Source organism: Piliocolobus tephrosceles, chromosome 6 (assembly GCF_002776525.5).
Source record: "Piliocolobus tephrosceles isolate RC106 chromosome 6, ASM277652v3, whole genome shotgun sequence".
NCBI classification, from domain to species: domain Eukaryota; kingdom Metazoa; phylum Chordata; class Mammalia; order Primates; family Cercopithecidae; genus Piliocolobus; species Piliocolobus tephrosceles.
This window is the reverse complement of record NC_045439.1, coordinates 26210293-26222374: the sequence shown is the minus strand read 5'-3', so window position 1 is coordinate 26222374 and position 12082 is coordinate 26210293.

Sequence of the window (12082 nt, the reverse complement as noted above, 5' to 3'; positions counted from 1 at the left end):
AAAAAAAAAAAAAAAAAAAAAAAAAAAAAAAAATCAAAAAGTGGGCAAAGAATATGAACAGACAATTCTCAAAAGAAGACATTCATACAGTCAACAGACACATGAAAAAATGCTCATCATCACTCGCCATCAGAGAAATACAAATCAAAACCACAATGAGATACCATCTCACACCAGTTAGAATGGCAATCATTAAAAAATCAGGAAACAACAGGTGCTGGAGAGGATGTGAAGAAATAGGAACACTTTTACACTGTTGGTGGGACTGTAAACTAGTTCAACCATTATGGAAAACAGTGTGGCGATTCCTCAAGGATCTAGAACTAGAAATACCATTTGACCCAGCCATCCCATTACTGGGGATATAGCCAAAGGATTATAAGTCATGCTGCTATAAAGACACATGTACACGTATATTTATTGCGGCACTATTCACAATAGCAAAGACTTGGAATCAACCCAAATGTCCATCAGTGACAGACTGGATTAGAAAATGTGGCACATATACACCATGGAATACTATGCAGTCATAAAAAATGTTGAGTTCATATCCTTTGTAGGGACATGGATGCAGCTGGAAACCATCATTCTCAGCAAACTATTGCAAGAACAGAAAACCAAATACCGCATGTTCTCACTCATAGGTGGGAACTGAACAATGAGATCACTTAGACACAGGAAGGGGAACACCACACACTGGGTCCTATTGTGAGGAGGGGGATGGTGGAGGGATAGAATTAGGAGATATACCTAATGTAAATGATGGGTTAATGGGTGCAGCACACCAACATGGCACATGTATACATATGTAACAAACCTGCACGTTGTGCACATGTACCCTAGAATTTAAAATATAATAAAAAATAAATAAATAAAAGTTTTAAAAATAGAGTAACTTATGGCACTTCATACATTAAAAATTAAGACAGTTCTGTAGCAACAGAAGCAGCTCAGTACAAATAATAAGATTATTGACTCTACGAAGCAGATAAAATGTATAATTTAACAAATTTAACAAGTAGTTCTTGTGGAGCAAACTATGTGATGAGGATGGAAAGAGAAGGAGAGAGGAGGGGAGGTGCGGGCAGGGGAGAAAAAAACTGAAAGAAAAAGAGGCTCATCTTAAGGAAGGGGTATTGAATTGTCACGGCGAGCAATGAGGAAAAAAACAGGAAGAAGTTTAGACGTCGTAAAAATCTTGAACATTTGGGACAGTATTTGAGTCAATTTATTGAGTTAAGTTTTGGAAAATAATTCGCTAGCTAATCTCTTCTTAGAACGAACAGAGGAACTTTTTGATGGGTTTTTTTTTTTTTTTCCTGTAAATTTGTTTAAGTTTTTAAGTTTTTTGTAGATTCTGGATATTAGCCCTTTGTCAGATGGGTAGATTGCAAAGATTTTCTCCCATTCTGTAGGTTGCCTGTTCACTCTGATGATAGTTTCATTTGCTGTGCAGAAGCTCTTTATTACTAGTTTAATTAGATCCCATTTGTCTATTTTGGCTTTTGTTGCCATTGCTTTTGGTGTTTCAGTCATGAAATCTTCGTCTATGCCTGTGTCCTGAGTGTTATTGCCTAGGTTTTCTTCTAGGGTTTTTATGCGATTAGGTCTTACATTTAAGTCTTTAATCCATCTTGAGTTAATTTTTGTATACGGTATAAGGAAGGCATCCAGTTTCAGCTTTCTATGTATGGCTAGCCAGTTTTCCCAGCACCATTTATTAAATAGGGAATCCTTTCCCCCATTGTTTGTTTTTGTCAGGTTTGTTAAAGATTGGAAGGTTGTAGTTGTGTGGTGTTATTTCTGAGGCCTCTGTTCTGTTTCAGTGGTCTATATATCTGTTTTGGTACCAGTACCAGGCTGTTTTGGTTACCATTGCCTTGTAGTATAGTTTGAAGTCAGGTAGCATGATGCCCCCAGCTTTGTTCTTTTTGCTTAGATTGTCTTGGCTATGCAGGCTCTTTTTTGTCAAAAAGTGGGCAAAGGATATGAACAGACACTTCTCTAAAGAAGACATTTATGCAGCCAACAGACATATAAAAAAATGCTCATCATCACTGGTCATCAGAGAAATGCAAATCAAAACCACAGTGAGATACCATCTCATGCCAGTTAGAATGGCGATCATTAAAAAGTCAGGAAACAACAGATGCTGGAGAGGATGTGGAGAAATAGGAACACTTTTACACTGTTGGTGGGAGTGTAAATTAGTTCAACCATTGTGGAAGACAGTGTGGAGATTCTTCAAGGATCTAGAACTAGAAATACCATTTGCTCAGCAATCCCATTACTGGGTATATACCCAAAGGATTATAAATTATTCTACTATAAAGACACATGCACATGTATGTTTATTGTGGCACTATTCACAATAGCAAAGACTTGGAATCAACCCAAATGTCCATCAGTGACAGACTGGATTAAGAAAATGTGGCACATATACACCATGGAATACTATGCAGCCATAAAAAAAAAATGAGTTCATGTCCTTTGCAGGGACATGAATGAAGCTGAAAACCATCATTCTAAGCAAATTATCACAAGGACAGAAAACCAAACAGCGCATGTTCTCACTCATAGGTAGGAGTTGAACAACGAGAGCATGTGGACACAGGGCAGGCAACATCACACACCAGGGCCTGTCAGGGGGTGGGGGACCAGGGGAGTGATAACATTAGGAGAAATACCTACTGTAAGCGACTAGTTAATGGGTGCAGTAAACTAACATGGCACATATATACCTATGTAACAAACCTGCACGTTTTGCACATGTACCCTAGAACTTAAAGTATAATTAAAAAAAAAAAGAAAAGAAAAAGAAGAAGTAATGACAGTCATTTAAAAACAGAAAGAACAGAAGAACATTAAGCAACTTGATCACAATCATTACAAGAGACTTACAGAGACGCTTCTATCATGTTTGCTGTTTCTCAGCCTCACCTAAAACTCTTGTTATGGACATCACTATTTTTGATTCCAGAGTATTGAAGCCAAGAACTGTGCAATCATGAATAAATGGTAAACATGCTGTGGTGTGTTTGTTTTCCTTGACTCAGGGTTTTCTGTGGGGTGTACGTGGTAGGAGTTACACATGCCTAGCCAATTGTATTCATTTCATCAGTTGATTACAGGCATCCCTCTCAGGAAAGCTTCCATTCCCCATAGGCTCAACTTTATTACCAACTCTAAGGCTCAATGAAAAATTCATAAGGATCATGACAGCACAGAGGTGTGACATGCGAAATACCAGAGATAAGATAAAATGATTTTAATTCCTTGCTGAATCACAGTGTGTCTTATAGAATATAGTGTGGCAAGCTACACATGATCCCAAACACATCTTTACGGGCTGCGGCACTTCCTACTTTAGTTACCACCTCTACAGATATGCAAAGGATAATACCTCACCTAGGCAGAAGGCTGCTGACAGGCAGAAGATAATCATGCCTCTGAAAACTAGTGCACATTCATTCCCAAAGCTCATGTCTAAACCTTTCGTATTTTATTCTGTGAAAAGTTTATTGGACCCTTACTCAGAACTTTTTTGCTGTTATTTTACATAGAATTCTACAAAATTTGGTATAGCCTAAGATTAATTTAAATCAAAACCACAGGCTTTTCCATATGTTAGCTCCCACATATTAATTGGCAAAACATTTAATATTTCAAAGTATCTATTTTATCAACTGTAAAATGGGTATAAAATAGGTTTATTTTCATAGGGTAGGTATGAGGATGTAATCAGCACATCTATGTAAAGTATAAACATAAAACAAGTACCCTAGAATTTAAATATGGATATTTTTGATAGAAAACTGGTATCATATTGCAAGCCCACTACCTTATCTTCAACCAGAGAAACAGCAATGTTTTTCAATGCCAAAGAAAAACTGGTTGTGCTGGAATTATTAAGAGATTGTACATTGATCTCCACTGTGGAATCTTTCTAGGGAATTTTCAAGGGTAAGTCCAATTTATGAGATTGTCTTTTATTGCTAGCATTAATATCTCCCAAAGAACTAAAATACATAGCAATATGAACCTAATCAGCAAAGATATGAACAGCCCTTCCTAACCTTATTGCACTGCATTATAGCGTAGTTCAAAAATCAGCGTTCTCAAAGATGAACTGAGTCATCAAGAAAGTTTACATATACATTCCCTAATGCTCAAAGTAAACGGGAATGTTTAGAAAGAATCTCATCCAAAAAACTAAAAATTTTAAACAATATTTGTAAAGGAAACTTATAGGTATAAACACTCAGCCAGTAAAACAAAACAAAAAACAAAACAAAACAAAAATTCAGTCATCCGTAACAGAACTAATTATAATGTCACTGGGTCCATATAGGACCACTCCCTACCCATTCACATATAAAGATGGCTGAATACCCTCTCTTCAGTATCCGGACTCAAGACTACTAAGGTCAGTTTTTTAGGTAGAGGGAGCTACCTAAACGTCTAGACAACTATTTACTCTATGAACTTGTTTTATACCTTCTTACTAATTTGGAAGAGCTCTTAAATAATAAGGATATTAGCCTTTGCTTATAAATTGTAAATAAATTTCCAGAGTTTACCCTTTATTGTGTACTTGTTTTTAACTACATAGAGGTCTTCAATTTTAGTATAATCAAATGTAACAAACTTTTATTATATGACCCTTGGGTTGCTATCATATGAAGAAAACCTGTTTCCAGCCCAAGATCGTTAAAATATCTGTCTATACTTTTGTCTAACCCCTCTGTGAGCTTTATTCTCATATTTAAGTCATTATTCCAATTGTCATATATATTTGGACATTATGCAAAGTAAATCAATTTCCAATAAAATATTTTAATATAATTTTTATATTTTGTAATCCATGTAGATAAAAGCATGGATTTTCATACTATACCTGGGTAAAATAAATATTAATAATACATTTTCATGTTATTATAAATTATCAGTTGTTTATATCTGCTAAGACAAGTAATCATTTTGGTATTATGATGAGAAGGAAAAGCAAACTAATACTTACAGAATGCCTACAATGTGCCAAGCACTGTTCTGCATACATTGTACACGCCATTTCACTTAATCCTTAGGAAACCAACATTCAGTGAGGATGATAACTTACCCCCAAAAGTCACGTAGCTAATAAAGTAGAACAAGGATTCAAAACAAGTTTGTTCTGACTTCAAAAATCATGTTCTTTCTGCAGAGAGACACAGAAGTCTTGCTACATGTCTAAGGGAAACATGATTATATTTAGTGGTTAATGTTATTTTTTCCAAATGCTAAGTAGCCCATTGAATGCCTTGGATAACAGTTATAATTATCATCATCAAGTTGTATCTAAGTATAGACATTTGGGGAAGATGGCAATATGAATGGCCTTCAACTCCTGGGCAAGGTGAGGGCTAGAAAATGTATTATCCTCTGTTTTTTCTAATTTTGTTTCCTGAATTTCTAAACTAGAATTTGATAAAGAGGTGATCATGAACATCCACAATAGTTCTAGGCAGTTGGGGAATTTTTTATTTCTAGTTATAGCTCCTGGTTTACATATACTCAACAGAATAATTAGGACCAAGATACAAAATGTTTTGTAAAATAAAATAATCAAAGGATAAAGCCAATTCTGTTGCTTTCAAATACAGTCCAACAGAAATATTTATCTTATTGTTACATGCACTAATTTTCCTACTATTGCCATATCAGTACAAAAAGGTTATAACACTTTATAGCATAAAAAACTTAACCACACACATTGTCCCAGTGAGTTCCACAATCATCACATAAGAGGAAAGCACAGCGAGCATTATTTCCCCTGTTTTTACAGGAATGACAGAAATTACACTCCTGACTTAGATCCTAAACCAGAGAAATGAATGAGTGAATGAGCAGAGACAACTCAGTTTCATGCATTCCTAATTTGGTTTTTCTCACCATGTAGAACTCCTAAAAAAAGGAAGGAAGGAAGGAAGGAAGGAAGGAAGGAAGGAAGGAAGGAAGGAAGGAAGGAAGGAAGGAAGAAAGAAAGAGAGAGAGAGAAGACAAAAAAAATCCAAGTTTAATTTTAAAATCCAATGAAAGTCTAATAAAATAAGGTTTTAAAATGATTCAGTTCATTAACATCTGATTGCAGACCTACCCTATTATAAAAAGAGAAATTATAATCTCTGATCCTAGAGCTATTTGAGAAGTTAAGAGGACAAAGATCTGTCTCTGGGGCCTGGAAAAACACTAGATAGAGCAGAAAGTCTTCTGGATTCCATTCTAAGCCAAAAATTAAAATTCCTAAAAGACTCATGACTACTTTCACATCTTCTTGGAAACTGTGTAACTCCACAAAGGTTGAGTACACCTCCTAGGTGTAGGGCATTCTGAGGGGTACTAAGAAAATACAGTGGTAAGTGGGATGCTTAAAACAAAGAATATTCACTATCAATGTCCCTGAGAGTGTGGAACTAAGGGAATTTGGGAGGAACATACTTATTTCCAAATTTTTATGTAATTAACACGTACCCATTTTGGAATAAGAAATAAATAAAGCAAAATGTATGAAAAAAGGCTATAGTATAATGTTGTATTATTTTCTTTAGAACAGGCCTCCCATGTTAAATGCTATGCTGCCATGTTGAAAGAGAGGGGGAGCTCATACTGATTAGTTATCATGTGCCAGGCATTTTGTAGATGTTTTAAAACATAACCTTATTTACTTCTCAGCATAATTTTGGGAAGAAAATATTATTATCCTCATTTTATAGATTGAGAAACAAACTCTTATTGAAGTTGTATGATTTTGCCTTTGGTCATGCAGCAAAGTTTCAGACCCCACGTACAGTATTCTTTTCACATTACCACGATAATTTCCTTTTTAATCCTGCAGACAATACACTTTCTCCTTGCTGAGAATACCAGTCTGATTGATCACTAAAATAGAAAATCATGTGAAGTCCCTAACAGCTCCACACTTTTATTTGTGGTTCTCTAATATAGCAAGTATCAATTCCTATTACATTATCTCTAGTCCCAGTAAACTACTGCACTAACTTCATCATATCCAATCAATTGGTTTGTTTGTTGACCAAGATTTTTAATTTTTTTCCACTGGATGAGGTGGAAAAAAAATTCTCAACCACTTGTTTTAAACTAATGTAGTTCAAATAATTGCCCTGTATTCCCTAATTTGTATTGACTAACATCTAACACAACACAGAAATTATAGTTTTTATATCCCAGGTTAAAAGAAAACCATGGAAAAAAATGGAAATGAATCAGGTTGAACATAGAGAGTTGCACTCAATGGAAAAAGAATTGTAGAATTACAAATTAGCAAGAGGAAAGGGGTTTTTGTAAGTCAGCATTTAGTCAGGAAAAGTTCATGATGAAGAATATTGAACTTCAAGATGTTGAAGAGTACCATATCTGCAAAAAAACAAAATCTATTTACAGAAAATATAGGTCAAGTGATCAGATATTAGAAATAAAAATGACTTTTATCCATCAGGAAAATGGTTTTCCTTAGAAAGGTTTAGTGATTAGAATTAGGAACAAGAGACAGTTCTGGGATGCCAAAGAGATTCTGTTTCTTCGTGTTGGTACTAGTTAAGTGGTATGTTGAATGTGTGTGTTTCCTAATATTTCTAAGAAATGTTTTCTAAACTTCTAAACATTTCTAAGAAATGACTTATAACAGTGAAGACTAAACACATCCTGAATGGTTTTTAAATGGAGGCTTTTTGCATATTTGCTGCACAGATGATTAAAAAAAGAGAGAGAGAGAGAGACAATAAGAGCACAGGTATAATGGATATATATTGTTTTGCAGAATGAAAGCTCTTTAAATCATTTTACAAAGAAGAAAAGAAGAGAAATTTCTCTTAGTTCTGGTATTCCACAAGGATTTGACCTGGGAAAAGGAGTGATCTAAAGTTGTCATACACAACAGCCCCCTAGTTAACTCTCCTTTCTCCTACACACGCACATCCAGACACTTGCATTTCGAGCCATATCGACCATTCCTGAGCACAATTATTCGTCCCATAAAGAATCACTTTTGAACAAGACTCATGCACTGACATTTCTAAAGGTTAACTGTAAGACAATTTTCATTAGCATCATAGCCAACAAGCCAAAAATGGTTTGTAAGCTTATTGCTGACCCATGAAATTATTATTTTTAAAGTTGACTATTTTAACACCTAATTCTATTTAATGCCTATCAGAAAATAACAAAAAATGGTACACTTCACTCTAAAAGAAGCTAGTAGTTCTCAAACTGTAGAATTCATAAAGATCATCTTGAATGTTTGTTGAAAACATAGACTTTTGAACTTTACATTGGAGAATCTGATCCAATAGACCTAGAGGGATGGCCCCAGGAATCTATGCTTTTTAGAAACATGCCAGGTAATTCTGAAACAGATGATCAACAGATTACATCTTGAGAAACACCACCACTATTAGAACCTCAAACATAACAAGCTCCAGACAAACCTTGCATGGATTCAAAAAAATCACAATCCACACAGTGTGCTTGGACCTGCACAACCATATGGTTTTCATCCTGGAACTGTAACAATCAATGATTTAACTCCAAGCTAGAGTAAAGCAAGGGAAAAAGGCATAACAGGGACAGGTGATTTCACCATGTTCTTTAGTGAGTTTTTACATGACATACCCTGGCTGAAGTTGTAAATGTTTGTGAAATTTATTGCAGAGCTTTCACAAAGCTTGGTTTGTGAGATACAGTGGCTTCTACGAAGACAGAAGGTACAATTCAGCAAACTTTTATAACACCCTGAACCATCGTTGGCTGAGACCCAACAAAGACTGACTAACTAGCAGGCAAATCCTCAATTCTTAGAAAAGCCTCATCCATGGAGGTTGTGATTCAACCTGTCACAACAAGTGCACAAAATTACATCTGGACCATCCACAGGCTGTCGGTCATGAGGTGGTTTACTAATTTTTCTGAAACTCAAACATCATGCCAGAAGATGTAGCTACATTGTTTACCCTCTTTCTTAGATAATCTTTCTCTGCATTATCATCTTTATCATTAATGTGCTTAGGCTGACAGGAGCCAAAGAAAATTCCAGTGCAACCCAGAAACAACAGAAATGTGTCATCCTGGAATGGACATCTTGTCTGGCCAGCCTAGGCACTTGCTTCTCATAATGACTAATGCCAGATGTTTTAAGGAAAGACACAAGCCTCTATTACACATCTGCTTTATGCAATTGTGCAATGATATATCACAGGGGAGTTTTCTCTCTCTGACCCTGGGTTAGCCATCAATTGCAGCCTAATATTTCAAGATACCAGCCCTTGAACTCATTACCCCAGCATCCTTTACTAAACTCTTTCATAGAGCACACACACACACACACACACACACACACACACACACACACACACGTATTTGTCCAATATGCTCCCTTATCAAGAACTCTGGACCAATTATACATGTCAACAACCTTTTCTAGTTTCCATTAAGGAGATGGCTGGACATTTGCTATACGGGCAATGTTTGTTGGTGGCAGTAGGAAAATGAGAACTAGCTCATATTTGTTAATACTTGGAAATAAAACTTACTATACTACTGATTATGAAAGTAGGTATTAGAAAGACCCCTGAATTCTGGATAGTTAACTGAAAATATTCCAGGTAAAACTACAAGGAACTGGTAACACTTGCAAGAATTACAAACACGAACACGTTCTCTTGAATTATATACTCCTGAAAAAGTTCAATAAGCAAGAAGCATATCTATGGTACGTTTGCTCTTTTGTTCAACAGATATTCATCAAATTCCTTTTCTGTGCCATTCCTTGTGTTAAGTGCTGGGGAAAGAGTCATGAGTCTTCCTGTCATACAGTGTTGGCTAATTGGTAGGGAAATAGATAATATAATGGCAAATTGAGATAAATGATATGAAGGAAACCAGCATGGTTATGATAGAGAAAAACTGCATGTACCTACTGTAGAGTGGTCAGGTGAATTTTCTCCAAGAAGTGATTCTTTTTTTTTTTTTTTTTAATTGAGATGGAGTCTCACTCTGTCACCAAGGCTGGAGTGCAGTGGAGCAATCTCGGCTCACTGCAAGTTCTGCCTTCCAGGTTCATGCCAGTCTCCTACCTCAGCCTCCCAAGTAGCTGGGACTACAGGCATCCACCAACACGCCCAGCTAAATTTTTGTATTTTTAGATGAGACGGTGTTTCACCGCGTTAGCCAGGATGGTCTCAATCTCCTGACCCTATGATCCGCCCACCATGGCCTCCCAAAGTGCTGGGATTACAGGTATGAGCCCCACCTGGCCAAGAAGTGATTCTTAAATACAGACTAAAGGATAAGAAAACTAAAATCATGCCAAGAGTCAATGACTATTCTGGGTAGAGAAAATAATGAGGGTAAGTTTTATGGGTAGCACCAAGTTTGGCATGTTTAAGAACTGAAAGGAAGTCAGTATGCCTGGAAGTAGGCAAAAATCAGATCTTAGAGGACTTTGTAGGTTATCATAAAAACTTGGGTCTTTACACAAGTGAGAAGGGAAGCCCTTAAAGGGCGTAAAGTGTAGAAATGATACAACTGTTTATACATTTTTGAAATATCATACTGGTTGCAAAGAGGGGGAATGTAATGAAGGAGGAAAAGAGTGTGTGGGAGATCTGTTAGAAGAGCAATTCTCAGGGATGAAGCCAACTTGATCATGGTGGATAAGCTTTTTGATATGCTGCTGCATTCAGTTTGCCAGTATTTTATTGAGGATTTTTGCATCGATGTTCATGAGGGATATTGGTCTAAAATTGTCTTTTTGTGTTGTTGTATCTCTGTCAGGCTTTGGTATCAGGATGATGTTGGCCTCATAAAATGAGTTAGGGAGGATTCCCTCTTTTTCTATTGATTGGAATAGTTTCAGAAGGAATGGTACCAGCTCCTCCTTGTACCTCTGGTAGAATTCAGCTGTGAATCCATCTGGTCCTGGACTTTTTTTGGTTGGTAGGCTATTAATTATTGACACAATTTCAGAGCCTGCTATTGGTCTATTCGGGGATTCAACTTCTTCCTGGTTTAGTCTTGGGAGAGTTTAAGTGTCCAGGAAATTATCCATTTCTTCTAGGTTTTCTAGTTTATTTGCGTAGAGGTGTTTATAGTATTCTGTGATGGTAGTTTGTATTTCTGCGGGGTCAGTGGTGATATCCCCTTTATCATTTTTTATTGCGTCTATTTGATTCTTCTCTCATTTCTTCTTTATTAGTCTTGCTAGTGGTCTATCAATTTTGTCCCTGGGATGCAAGGCTGGTTCAACATTTGCAAATCAATAAACGTAATCCAGCATATAAACAGAACCAAAGACACAAACCACATGATTATCTCAATAGACGCAGAAAAGGCCTTTGACAAAATTCAACAGCCCTTTATGCTAAAAACTCTCAATAAACTCGGTATTGATGGAACGTATCTCAAAATAATAAGAGCTATTTATGACAAACCCACAGCCAGTATCATACTGAATGGGCAAAAACTAGAAGCATTCCCTTTGAAAACTGGCAAAAGACAGGGATGCCCTCTCTCACCACTCCTATTCAACATAGTGTTAGAAGTTCTGGCTAGGGCAATCAGGCAAGAGAAAGAAATAAAGGTATTCAGTTAGGAAAAGAAGAAGTCAAATTGTCCCTATTTGCAGATGACATGATTGTATACTTAGAAAACCCCATTGTCTCAGCCCAAAATCTCCTTAAGCTGGTAAGAAACTTCAGCAAAGTCTCAGGATACAAAATCAATGTGCAACAATCACAAGCATTCTTACACACCAGTAACAAACAGAGAGTCAAATCATGAATGAACTCCCATTCACAATTGCTTCAAAGAGAATAAAATACCTAGGAATCCAACTTACAAGGGATGTAAAGGACCTCTTCAAGGAGAACTACAAACCACTGCTCAGTGAAATAAAAGAGGTCACAAACAAATGGAAGAACATACCATGCTCATGGATAGGAAGAATCAATATTGTGAAAATGGCCATACTGCCCAAGGTTATTTATAGATTCAATGCCATCCCCATTAAGCTACCAATGACTTTCTTCAC